Raw genomic sequence first — 13044 nt, forward strand, 5'->3', positions numbered from 1 at the left:
CTTCAATAATGTAAGGTGCTGGGTTAGGAGAATGACGGGCACTCAAGAAAGCAGCCTAAATCAGAGAAGGAGGTGTCATTAAAACCTCATTAGAAGTGGAAAGATTAAAAATATATTCATAAAGGTATTTATGAATATCAATAAATCCCAACAAATCCCGATATTGTTAATTCCACAGGCTCATTGTGTCTCCTAATTTTCTACCATTTTTAGAAAGTAACATACATCAAGAAAACCACATCCACTTTAGGGTCAATAATTCTTGCTTTCAATCAACATCATTTTGGTTCTGTGAAGAATGAAGCAGGATAGCATATATAATAGAAATTCTCTGAACTTCATTACAAAAGGCCACTATATAAATATTGGTATTATTAACATCATTAACATTTATAATGCTTGTCACCTCTCTACCTCATGGACACATTGTGAACATCTGAATGAGGTAATGTCTGCAAAGCCTTATAAGGTCTCTCGATGAGAATTAAGATATAAATACAAAATGTTTTTATCAATAAAGTATTAAGTGAACCTGGTCTAGACAGAAAGTAATAAAATTTGGTTAGCAAAGTAGAAGTTGAGAGCTCTTGGCAAACAATGCCGGTGATTGGGTACCACTTTTTAAATTTTAAAATATAAAGCTTTGTTTTCCTAAGATCATATTAGCTTTAATTAAAAATTTAAATGTGATTCTTTTGAATATTCTATGCGGAGTAAGCTTATCTTTAACAACCTATTTTAAAAAATACAGCTTATCTTACACCTATGTTATATGAAAAAGGCAACTTCTGTATAAATAAAGGTTATGGCCATTGAATGTAATTATATCCTTCAATCATTTAAAAATATATTTTTTGCTTGATGACACATGTATACAGTATATTCTACAGAAAGCGTTGACCGGTTCACTAAGTTTGCAGATAGAACAGATAGGGCTTTGTCATTTTCTAAGATGATTTTCTTCTTTATTTATCACACTTGTGATCTTGCATCCATTTACAGGTGAGCTAAACTACATTTTCACAGTGCATTCTTCCATACTCCAGAAAGTTGGCAATACTTTTTTGAAAGTAGCATTTAGAGACACTGCTGATAGAATCAGGCAGACTATTTGAAGAAATGTTGCTTGAAGAGTAATCCTTTGCTGCTTTTACTAGTTCCTCCACTGTTGATGGTTATCATTAGCAAAAGGATCATTTCCTCCCAGGGAATCCTGCAGAGTCACATTTAAGGAGTTTAATATTTACTGCTGCGATGTTACATTAGCATTATTCCAATGGACAATGGATTTCCAAACTAAATGAATTAATTACATTGTTTGTTCTGGTCAGGAAAAAAAAATCATGACTTTGTAAGTTGGAGTCTTCATTACTATTTTAAACGATTTTCCTTTTTGGGTCTAGTCTTTAAATCAAATCATCTCTTTAGAGACAGAAGTTTTAAAACTAACCTCCACAATCACATAAAGACAAATGCACTGCAGAAGCTTCTGTTCTAGCCTGTCATAAGAATATCACAACGTGTAGGGGAATGGTATGAGAAATCTGGGGTGTTTTTGTGCCAAAGTCACATCAGAGGCAAATTGAGGGCAATAATTGAAGTCTATTTGTGGGCAGCCTCTCACAGGCACACACAATAAAGGGCATCACATTTGCTTCCACCTTTTAGATGACCAAAAACTTAACAAATAACTAAGTTATAGGCTACAGCCCCAACCTGTCTCACGGCAGAGGAGAAAGGTTATTTTTTGTTAGCAAGTCAGGTTGCCAGGCCTTAATATGCAATGATCATTGAGGATGATAAGAAACAACACAGGAGAACCTGAGGTTGAGTTACTTTCTCTTTCTACATCAGATATGCCTAGCTATCTACTGGTTTCTTAAAATCTGAAAAGCCGGGGGTTAAACCAAGTCACCTGTTATTTAAAAGGAAATTTTAAAAGTATCTGGTAATTATTTAAAAAATTAATAGTTACAGGCAGTTCCCTGAGTGGTTTCTTTGGCATTTATATATCGGATTATTATTTTTCTGTGTTTATTGTCCAATTCACGCATTGAATCTGGATTTATCTCCACCCCCTCCCCTCTTTCCCCATTGGAGGAATAATTGCTGTTCTTTTCAAATCTCTTAGGAGAGTCTTCTGCTCTGCAAAGTTGTAACAAGATGTGACATCCAGTCCTAGTTAATCAGTGTTCAGCCCAAACCCATGGTGGCACTGAAAGAGGTGGCACTTACAATTTGCCTGTGACACTGACCAGGTTTTTAAGGAATAAGAGTGAGGGAAAATAGCATAAAATACTTAAATTTTTATGGAAAAGGTATAACTTGGTGAAAAAGCACCATCATAAATTCCCAAAAAGTGTATCTTAATGATACACTTAGAGTAAATCATTTGCCTTGAGAGACAGGAGGTCTCTGGTGACCTGCATTGCAGCCACATGAGACTCCTAGACTAGCTACTTTCAGCTAAATGTACTCTCATATTAATATTTTAAAATGCCATAATGCCTCTCTGAAAACCTCAGAGGACAGATACATCAATTTGCGAGGTCTTCACTCCAGGAAATAGAAACAGGGATAATCTGCCATTAAAAGAAATAGTTCATTATGTCTGCTTCTTGGGAGCACATAAACTATGTCCCTCACATACTTAAGTTGCAAATCCTCACTTTAATGTGAAGGGAAACACCATGCCCCAGAGCTTTATTGTCCCACTGTTTATTAGTACAAAAAGGTTTGTTGTGGTATGAAATCTTAAGCTTGTTGCAGTAATCAATCAGCTTCAAAGAGTCTTTACCCCGAGCCAGATTCATTACAAATAAATCAATTAAACATAAAGTTTCTATTTTCAGGAGGTTCACGATGCAGAATAGAAGCAAATGCATCACAGTTAGAGAAAGGAATTTTCCTGGAGCGATGTCTCTTCACAAAGAGCCCTTTGCCTTTATTGCACCGTAGAGCACATGCTGTAGTTTGCTCTTTTATTTTAGTTAATTGCAGACATTCTCCTTCTTAGCATATATTTTTCATCGGGGGGGAAAAAATCACATCCATATGAAAAAGATATGTGGTAAGCTAAAAATATTGCTGGAGGCAGGAAAAAATAAACAATTGGTTTGTGTCTTCTTGTCATTACCAGCCTGAACCTCTCGTGAGGCATTTGGGCAATTTCCACTCTCGAAGCTTTATTGTATTTTTTTTTTTTTTCAGTCTCTGCACTAAGATTGTTTACCGTGCAGGCAGCTCAGTGGCAGAAGCAAAAACAAAAAACCAAAAACAAAATAAAACCCAAAAAGCTTCACAAACCCCAAATCAAAACAAAAAAATCTACACTAAACCAAAAAACAAATCAACAGCTAAAAAAATAAAAAAAAAAAAAAATCTCTCAATCAAAGTCTTTCTCATTATTAAGCTAAAATAAAATAAAACTATGCATTCTAAACCAGACTGCTTCTTGTATTCACTCGGGGGGGGGGGGGGGGTGGGGGGAAGGGGGGGGAAGTGTAGTTATGGGGGAGAATGGGAGTTGCAGAGATGGCTTTCATTTTGTCAGTTGGTAGGTCAAACTTATCAACCGAACATCATAAAAGCACCCATCAGTGACTTCCTTAACTTTTCATATATTTTGTCCTAATGTGTTTTGTTTTTTTTTTAATTTTTTTTTTCAACGTTTATATTTATTTTTGGGACAGAGAGAGACAGAGCATGAACGGGGGAGGCGCAGAGAGAGAGGGAGACAGAGAATCGGAAACAGGCTCCAAGCTCTGAGCCATCAGCCCAGAGCCCGACGCGGGGCTCGAACTCACGGACCGCAAGATCGTGACCTGGCTGAAGTCGGACGCTTAACCGACTGCGCCACCCAGGCGCCCCTGTCCTAATGTGTTTTTAATAAAATTAGCTATTTGCGGAGGTTCCCAGAAGTGAGAGTGTTTGGCCGTGAGAGAGGCCAAACCCAAATGATTTCTTACAGAAATATAGTCAAAAGTCTCCTGGCACAGAGGGTGGGGTGGGGGAACAGGATGTAGGGTGTGGGGAGGTGGGCTTGGGAAAATGGGAGCAAATCTGCCTAATGGAGCATTCTGCTTATATAATAAAATGCTGGCCAGTCCAAACTGAAAAACAGACAAAAAGGCCTCAGCACCCCAACTAAGTATCTGTCTCTCATCGATCAGTACCAACAGTTGTTTTGATGGCATATGATATGCTCTACATATGGCGGTATGTGACAGTGCACTTCCAGAACCATCCTATAGACAAAGGTAGAGAAACAATCAAATTAAACAGTAGCACTTCCTGTGAGGTGACACCCTCTGCCTGCCTCCAAGCAGGGTACTTAGTAGGAAGTATAAAGGCTTTGGTTAAACATTTTCTATTAGGTTACCAGAAGGTCTTTTAGGGAAAAAAGAATCACTTTTTTTCCAGGAATTGACAGTGTAACACCCTTGATTTGTTTGTCTATGACGGGGTTGCAACAAGACCACCCCCTCCCATGGTAATAAAACATCTGTTCTGAAAATAAACAAAACGTGCTGACAAGAGAAAGGAAAATATCCTCATGAGCCATTGGCACTCTTGTCCAACTTGCTTCAAGGACTTCTTAGATGCATCACTCTCAGGATGTATGGTTGTTCGATTGTATCATCCTCAGCAAAAACTTATTTATTTTTTCCTGACAGTCTGTGGCAATATTAAAATATACTAATGGCAACACCAAATAGCTAACATTTATGTTATTAGAATATGAATGCTGAAGGGAATAATGAATTTGTATTTTAATCAAGCAAATCAGAGCTCACCATAGTAATTTCTTATATTTACTAATGGACTGCATGTATATATTCAGCAGACAGTTTTATATGTGAAAACAAATGTATTTTTCTTCACATTTGTTGTGGAAATATCTGCTACCAAATCAGGTATGCAGTTATTTTAAAGACTTCCAAAATTCCTAGATTTGTCTTGGAACATATTTCAGATACTATAGAGATAATTTATATGTGATTTAGTTACATACCTTTATCTAAAAGGGCTTTGAGGTGAATTATAGAAAACATTTCATGGAAAGTCAGTATCTTTAAGTTAGAACACACATCAGGGAACAATGGATAAAACATTAAGTATAATAGTTAGATTACTTTTATAAAGACAGTTGAGTCAAAGTATGACCAATAAAGAAATTTTTGCTACTTCCTCCCATATCCTTACTAGAATTACTTCATATTCAATGGAAGATCACTGCATGTTCTCTTATAATAATTGAGGGCTACTTGAGAGGGATTGGAAGTGGTGATTTTTATAAAATATTCTTCTGTTTTATAGAACATTCTATTAGAAGCTTACACTCTCCACTCTCAGCATTAAAATAATTAAGAAATATACTTAGACAAAATAATTTTATCATGCAACAGATTTAAAAATTTATAATATCTAAAATATTATATATGCTCCTAACTGGTTCTCAGAACGCATGTGCTTTTCCTATTTTAACCGAATTGTAACAGATCGGTTTGTAAAATAGGTGGAAAGAACCAAAAGTGTGAATATAGCCCAAATAACAGTGTATTCTTTACAACCTGTCATGAAAAACGAACGTAAGAGGATAATGATGATGGTGATGATAAGAGATAAAGAGGAAGAAGATAAAGTTATTGTGATTTTGGCATCTTAGATATTGAAAGTTTCTTTTTAACCCCACTTAACTAACACATGAACTAATTTTTAAGGAGGATTCTGAATTATGGGGGTTAGATCACGAACCACGTCTCTGTGCTATTACCAGTGCAGAGGAGAATATTTACCTTTATATTTGTTATGATAGCAATATTTGTACCTACTCATTCAAAAGTATGTTATTAAACTGTTTTCAGGGAAGTTCTAGTATAGGAATACTAAAGAATATTCTGGCTAGTGATTTGAGAGAATTTGACCTAGCAGTGATTACTAATCTCTAGCTATTTTAATTAAAATGTTGGTATTATAATGAAAGTTTTACAGGAAGGGGCGCCTGGATGGCTCAGCCAGCTGAGCATCTGACTAGTGACTTTGGCTCAGGTAATGATCCTAGGGTGGAGGGATAGAGACCCCTGTGGGGCTCTGTGCTGAGCATAGAACCTGCTTAAGATTCTCTCCTCTCCCTTTGCCTTTCTCCCTGCTCGTTCATGCTCTCTCTCTCAAATCAAGAAGGAAGAAAGGAAGGAAGGAAGGAAGGAGGGAAGGAAGGAAGGAAGGAAGGAAGAAAGGAAGGAAGGAAGGAAGGAAGGAAGGAAGGAGGGAAGGAAGGAAGGGAGGAAGTTTTTAATTAAATTAATAGAATGTAAGTTTTATCAATATTTTGGCTCATCCATAATTTAGAAAGAGAAGAAAAGATTGGTGATGAAGAAATAAATATCCTAAATTGTTCTTAAGCATTTTCTCAGTAATGAAAAAGGCAGTTGAATGATCAGTATGTTAATTGTGCCTGAAGCCTGCCTACATGGATGTGCCCATCTGTGAGAAGAAAGTTGGTAAATACTTTTTATGCTGAATCTGGTGAGCTCTTACCTATGTAGTTTGAGACATAAAGAATTTCCTTTTCGTTAACTGATCTGTTTATACATTATTGCTGTTTTAAAAAATTATTCCTGGGGCGCCTGGGTGGCGCAGTCGGTTAAGCGTCCGACTTCAGCCAGGTCACGATCTCGCGGTCCGTGGGTTCGAGCCCCGCGTCGGGCTCTGGGCTGATGGCTCAGAGCCTGGAGCCTGTTTCCGATTCTGTGTCTCCCTCTCTCTCTGCCCCTCCCCCATTCATGCTCTGTCTCTCTCTGTCCCAAAAATAAGTAAACGTTGAAAAAAAAATTAAAAAATTATTCCTGAAGAGGCAGAGCAAATAGGATTGCAAGAACAGGTATCTATTACTCAGAAGAGAATCTCAATAGTTCAGAAAGCAAAGGATTTTTTTTTCATGACAGTCTTTAAATACACACACACACACACACACACACACACACACACACACAGAGCATGTGAATCCCTGATTCTAGCCATGGATAATTCTTTCATTTGTAGAGCATACAGAGATTGTCATGTAACTATGGATCCAGAAAAATAATTCACTTAGTCATCCAGAAAAATTTGTGCCTCCATATGTCCTCTTACTGAAATTATTCTTTAGGTAACTATGGCTTCAAGTCTTCACTGTTGTGATGAATAATTTTGAATCCCAGGAATTTCTAGTGAGGTTTTCTATGATCCATTAAAAAATACATTACTTTAAAAAATTTAATGCGTTTTCTGCTGAGTCTGACAGTATAGTCTGCCTATTTTACTCTACAGTATTTCTGGCTTCTTGGCAGCTGATGTCAAGAGATGGGATGACCAGTCTTCTATCTCAACCTTAGAAACAGAACATTAGGGACGTGTTTGGACCTGTCTGGATCTGTTGAGATGTGGTTAATGCAGAAGCTTCTCTCAGAAGACAGTTGGAGCAGAGTGCTTTGAATTCTTTGCACTATAATAGAAGGTTACTTATAGTATAAGAGAAAAACTTCATTCCATCTCAGCCTGATGAAACCTCTGAGCTCACTGTGCCAGTTCAGTGTTTTTGTTTTTGTTTTCTTACTTTTTTTAAACTTTTATTTATTTTTGAGAGAGAGAGACAGAGAGAGAGAGAGAGAGAGAGAAACAGAGAGAGAGGGAGACACAGAATCTGAAACAGGCTCCAGGCTCTGAGATATCAACACAGAACCCGAAGTGGGGCTCGAACTCACAAAGCGTGAGATCATGACCTGAGCCAAAGTTGGATGCCTAACCGACAGAGCCACCCAGGCACCTCACCGTTTCAATGTTTAAACTCAGGAATATCAGTGCTAAGCAACAGAATACATGTAATGGGGGAATTTTAACATATGCACTTTATGAAGAAGTTCCTAATACAAAAGGTAATTATTAAATATTCAATCAATTGGCTCATGGGTCACAGATATTCAGCACTCTTGGGCTAGTAAGTGGGTGAAGAGGATTTCAAAGCCAGAATGGAAAACTTGAATAGGAGGTGGAGGCAGAAAATATAACTACGATACAAGTCTAACAGGGAAAGAAGAGACAAAAAAAAAAAAAAAAAAAAATGGTGGAAAAGAGAACTTCAGGATTGAGTAATAGAATAATGTTTCTCCAAAGTATGGTATTGAGGGCAGTGGAAAGAGGGGAGAAGTTCACCATGAGGAAGAGTGAGGTGGTAATAGGCAGTGTCTCTCCAAAAGGCACTAAGGGGTCAGCTCATAGCAAGGGAGCAAGGGTTGCTCTGGAAGTGGGGCTGAGCCCAAAGTATAGAGGAGAAATTCACTGCAGTGGTTTTGTTCTTCAAAGGAAAGTAAACATAATGGGCTAATCTGTTCAGAGTGAGAGGAGAGATATGCAGAGACTGAAGAAAGCTAAAATATTTAGTGTCATTTTCCTGAGGAATATGTGAGACAATGCAAATGAGACCAAAAGAGTTAAATCAAGAATTTTGAGAGAGCCACTGTGAGCCCAGCTCAAGTGAGAAAACTCGATTTCAGTTCTATTTTTAGGCTGCTTTGACCTACTTTGAAATCTCCCAAATGCTCACAACTTTGCCGCTTTCTCCCTGGACCACCATTGTGAGGTCATACATGACCTGTTTGCCTCATGGAAAAAAAAAAAAATGTTTCAACTCTTTCCTACCTCCCAAAACAAATTTCATTAGTTTCTTAGATCAAAGTCAACTAATGTGGTAAATGTGCAAATATAAACAGGAATGCTAATGGCTTTGCCCCTCCTCACAAGGTCTTTCCCAAGTAACGTTATTTTCTGACTGAGTAATTTAGAAAATATTTCTAAATCTTAGAAGAGAAATACAAAGTTGGAGGAGTTTCAGGCAGGATAGGGGGCTTATGAGTCAATCTATGGGGCAGTGGATTTTGAGAGATTTCTCCCGTTCCATCACATCACATAATTGGCCACAGGTAGTACAAAATATATTTGTTTGTTTATATGTAGGAATATAACATATCTACACAATTATCTACATTGTAAATATTACCTGTGCATTAGGGATATTTTTCTTTCCTGAAAAACTAGGGAGAAAAGACTGGGTTGTAGCTGCGTAAATATTTCTCTCTAATCGCACAGTATAAAAAATAAAATGACACTTTCCAAATACTTTACCTTGAAAACTTTTCTATTACTAGGGAAGCTCTTCTTAACTGCCTCCTTCGAGTTTGGTTTGTGATTTACTGGGACCATTTAGAGACAGCTCATATTTTCTAGGCATACTGTAGATATTTTAATGCCTTAATCAATTTTTGCCACTTTAGTTTCTCTGCTGGGCTAGATTAATCTTCCCCTACGTTCCCAACTTTCAGAGAAGATCACTTATCAAAATCGTCTTTACAGGAAAAAATGAAGCAGCAATTAAAAAAACACACAGACATCTCTCCTAAGTCATATATCACAAATATTATTAGCTATGATATAAACAGCCTTTAGAATAAAGACTTAAAATAAATGTGTTCTTCAGTTCTAGAAAATGTGTAAAAATGAATATTGTTTGCTTTTCAATTTAAGCTAATTTGATTTTTGGCTTTACTCCACTAATGTGTTATATATAATATGTCACTTCCAAAATAGTAGAGATATAATACCCAAAACTTGTGGTTTGGGTGAAAATGAGGTTTTAAAGGAGAGAAAATAAAAGAAAGTAGGAGAAATCGTGGGGAGCCCTCCATGAACGAATCCTCAATATCTGATAGGGGCAATATCTTATTCAGTAGGCTCCTGATTATCTTTCTCGGGCTCTCATTGCCACAGTGAGCTCCTCTGGGTTTATGTGGTTCTAGTGCATGTGCACTCTCTCCCCTTGATAACAGTTCTCCCCACCTTGCTTTCCGAGGCCTCGGCTACTACAGAAGGGACTTGGAAGAAACAGAAATCTGTTGCTCTGCTCTTCTGCTGTAAGGGCAGAGACAATACATTGTATTGACTTCTTTTTTTTTCCCTACTTTTTTCCCAGAGATAAAGGGGTTCCAGGAATATTGACACTGCCTAATTCGTCAAGGCAACAGATGAAGGTATTTGATTCTCAACATTTCCCCTAAGATGGCATTCTTCTTGGGTAACGATTGGTAAAGAAAGAAACCGCATTCTTTTATTTTAAACCTTAAAAATTATTTTAGAAAGAGAGAGAGTATGAGTAGGGGAGAGGGGCAGAGGGGGAGAGAGAGAGAGAATCTTTAGGAGGCTTCACACTAGGTGCAGAGCCTGACATGGGGCTCGATCCCAAGACCCTGAGATCATGACCTGAACCAAAATCAAGAGTTGGATGCTCAATCAACTGAGCCACCCAGGTGCCCCCGAAGCCATATTATTAATTCAGGTACCAGCAAAAGCTACTTCCTTAGGTCCTCTTGATGCCTATATTGATAAACAAACACGAAGATGAACATAATAGTCAGTCCAGTCTTGGATTCCCAAGGTCATTCTCAAAAAAATATTTTAAAGCACTTGGAAATTTGACTACAGCATACATTTTCAAGGAATAAAATAAAACTTGGAGCACCTCCATAACAAATTTAAAATTATTCTCACCTGGAGTTAAATTTAATATCGGGAGATTGCCACCTCTTTCTCCCTTCAAAAAAAATTGCTTTTGCCTCATAAGTCTTACTTTAGAAATATGGTGCAAGCCAATCATTTCCATAAATACCATCTAGAGATGTATTAATTACTTGAAGGCTTTGCGGTCATAATTTGTTGCTTTGGTGAACCTAGAAATGAGTTAACTCTGAACAAGGGGCAAGAGAGGAAGAAAGCTTTGAGCTAAGAGTAAAGGTACCTGGGGGAGATGGGTTCCTGGCTGGACTCCAGGGTCAACTTTTGAAATCAGGTACACAGTGTCAGTGGACTGTGTCTCCCCAGCTGTAAAATGAGGATTCTCTGGGGTTTCTCCTAGTGTTATGTCTACGTTTGAAAGACTTTATCCAAAGTAGCAGATTCAACCTTTCAAAAGGGTCTACAACAAGGATCCCCTGATAAAAGATTATAAAAATGTCAATTCTTTAACTACTCAATGTCTCTGATTTACCTTGAGGCATTTAAAAAATATATACATGTGTGTGCAGCGAGGTGAAGCTTATATTTTCTTTCCTTGCTTTTTATACTCAGGGCTGCCCCATCCATAGAGCTATGGAGAGTCCATCGTAACTCACTGAAGTCAGATAGGGAGGGCCACTTGTGATCAGCACTTAGAAAACCAGATCTGACTGATGGGGGCCATTCTGAGTGGGATGGTGGGGTTCCTTCCATCTCTTGTTTAATTGAGTTTGCATATATGGAAGCCCATTGATAGGCTAAGCGGAAATCTGATTCTATCCGTCGAAAGAAAACTGTTAATGATATGCTACGTGAACCTGTTTTCTTTTTCTGCTCCGCAATTTGTATAGGCTCACTCCTTATTTGTCTCTTGATAACCTCATCAATCTCAGCCATGCCCTCCTGACCACAGTGCCTGATTGCAGTAATTCCATTTTGGGGGGGCTTTTAGGAGGACTTGGCTTTTGCATTTAGCTAGAGCTGCACGAAGGAGTGATCGTTTCTTCCCGAGAGTGAGCGCCGAGATCATATTATGCTTGCCTTGATTTCTTTGTAAAGGCTGCCTATAGAATTTCATATTGATTTTAAGCTGGAGCTGTTTCATTTTTAACTCCTTTGGAAGCTAGGAATCCAGTTATGTTAGCCTCTCCTCCCTGTCATTCGAACAGGCATTGGACGCCTGCTTTTTGCAAGCTTTACTCCTCTACTCCATGGTAGCTCTTTCAATATAGAACTTGTTGCCTTTACTCTTTTACGTTGTTGTTTTGTTTGAAAAATCCAGACCCGTGTAGTGCACAGTTGCAAGGCTAAGATGATATTAAAAAATAATATGCAAATGAGAAAGCAAAGAGAATTGCTCTTTTTGCTGAGGATTCGCAGAGGCACTGGCAGCCTTACATTCTTCCAGAGAGGGTTCTGAAGAAGTGAGGTTTGCCAAGTAATATGAAGCAAGGCCCAGTTGTCAGTTGAACAGTGAAAGATGGCTACAGGTGTGACTTATTGAAAGCATACCTTCATTTCAATGTTTATCAACTGGCTGTCCTCCAGAAACTCAATTTGGTGTCATTTGGCAACAAGTCTGACCCGAAGCAATGCAGACTCGTAAGTGGTACCAACACTAAGAGCACGATCATTTCGTGATGCCTGGGAACTTACAAAGCCTTTCAAATCCTTTGTCTCGTTTGTTCTTCACGATGGCCTTGTTACATAGGCAGGGTAGACAGTAATATGTCATTCTGGAGACAAGGAAACAGAGACGAAGAAAGCACAGGTTAGTCAATCAACAAATATATGGCAGATAGCCCTGGGGCTGCAATTTCAGGTTACTAACACCAAACTTCTTGCTCTTAACCTGAAGAAAGGTCAGCGAAAATCTAACTTGCGTGGTCTCTGCATTGCCTTTAGATTCGCAATTCCTTATTTATTTCCTTGCTTTTGTACCTTCAGGGTGTGCTTTTGGATTTATCTCCAGCACAGCAGAGTTACTTTTACCACAAAGGAGAATGACAGAAATCAAGGTCTCCATGTTAAGCATATTATTCTTAACTGCTTAGAGAATTTTCCCACTGGATTGCCCTATTGTATTTTAAATTTTATTTTAGCTCTATTTTCTCGTCTGTAATGTGAAGGGGTTAGGCTCTGTTCCTCTCATTCTATGGTACAGTGATTAGGAGAACGCGGGGTGAAAAAAGAATCAGCTGCAAGTGAATACGATTATCATGGAATCACAAGTACCATGCATTATGCATGTTTTAAAACTGGATATAGTATTTATATTCTGAAGTGTTTCCTTATGAATTACTTCATCCTTCAGTGTGCTGTTTAGTCATCCTGCAAACATAATCCTTTCACAAATCCAAATCAATGTGTTTGTCCTCCGTATAGGATACTTAAAATTTTCAAAATGTGTTTATGTCCAAAGACAAAATGTTTAGCTTTATAGAATTCTCTCCGTTGTTA

Source organism: Puma concolor, chromosome A1 (assembly GCF_028749965.1).
Source record: "Puma concolor isolate L17-30 chromosome A1, mPumCon1.1.hap2, whole genome shotgun sequence".
Classification (NCBI taxonomy): Eukaryota; Metazoa; Chordata; class Mammalia; order Carnivora; family Felidae; genus Puma; species Puma concolor.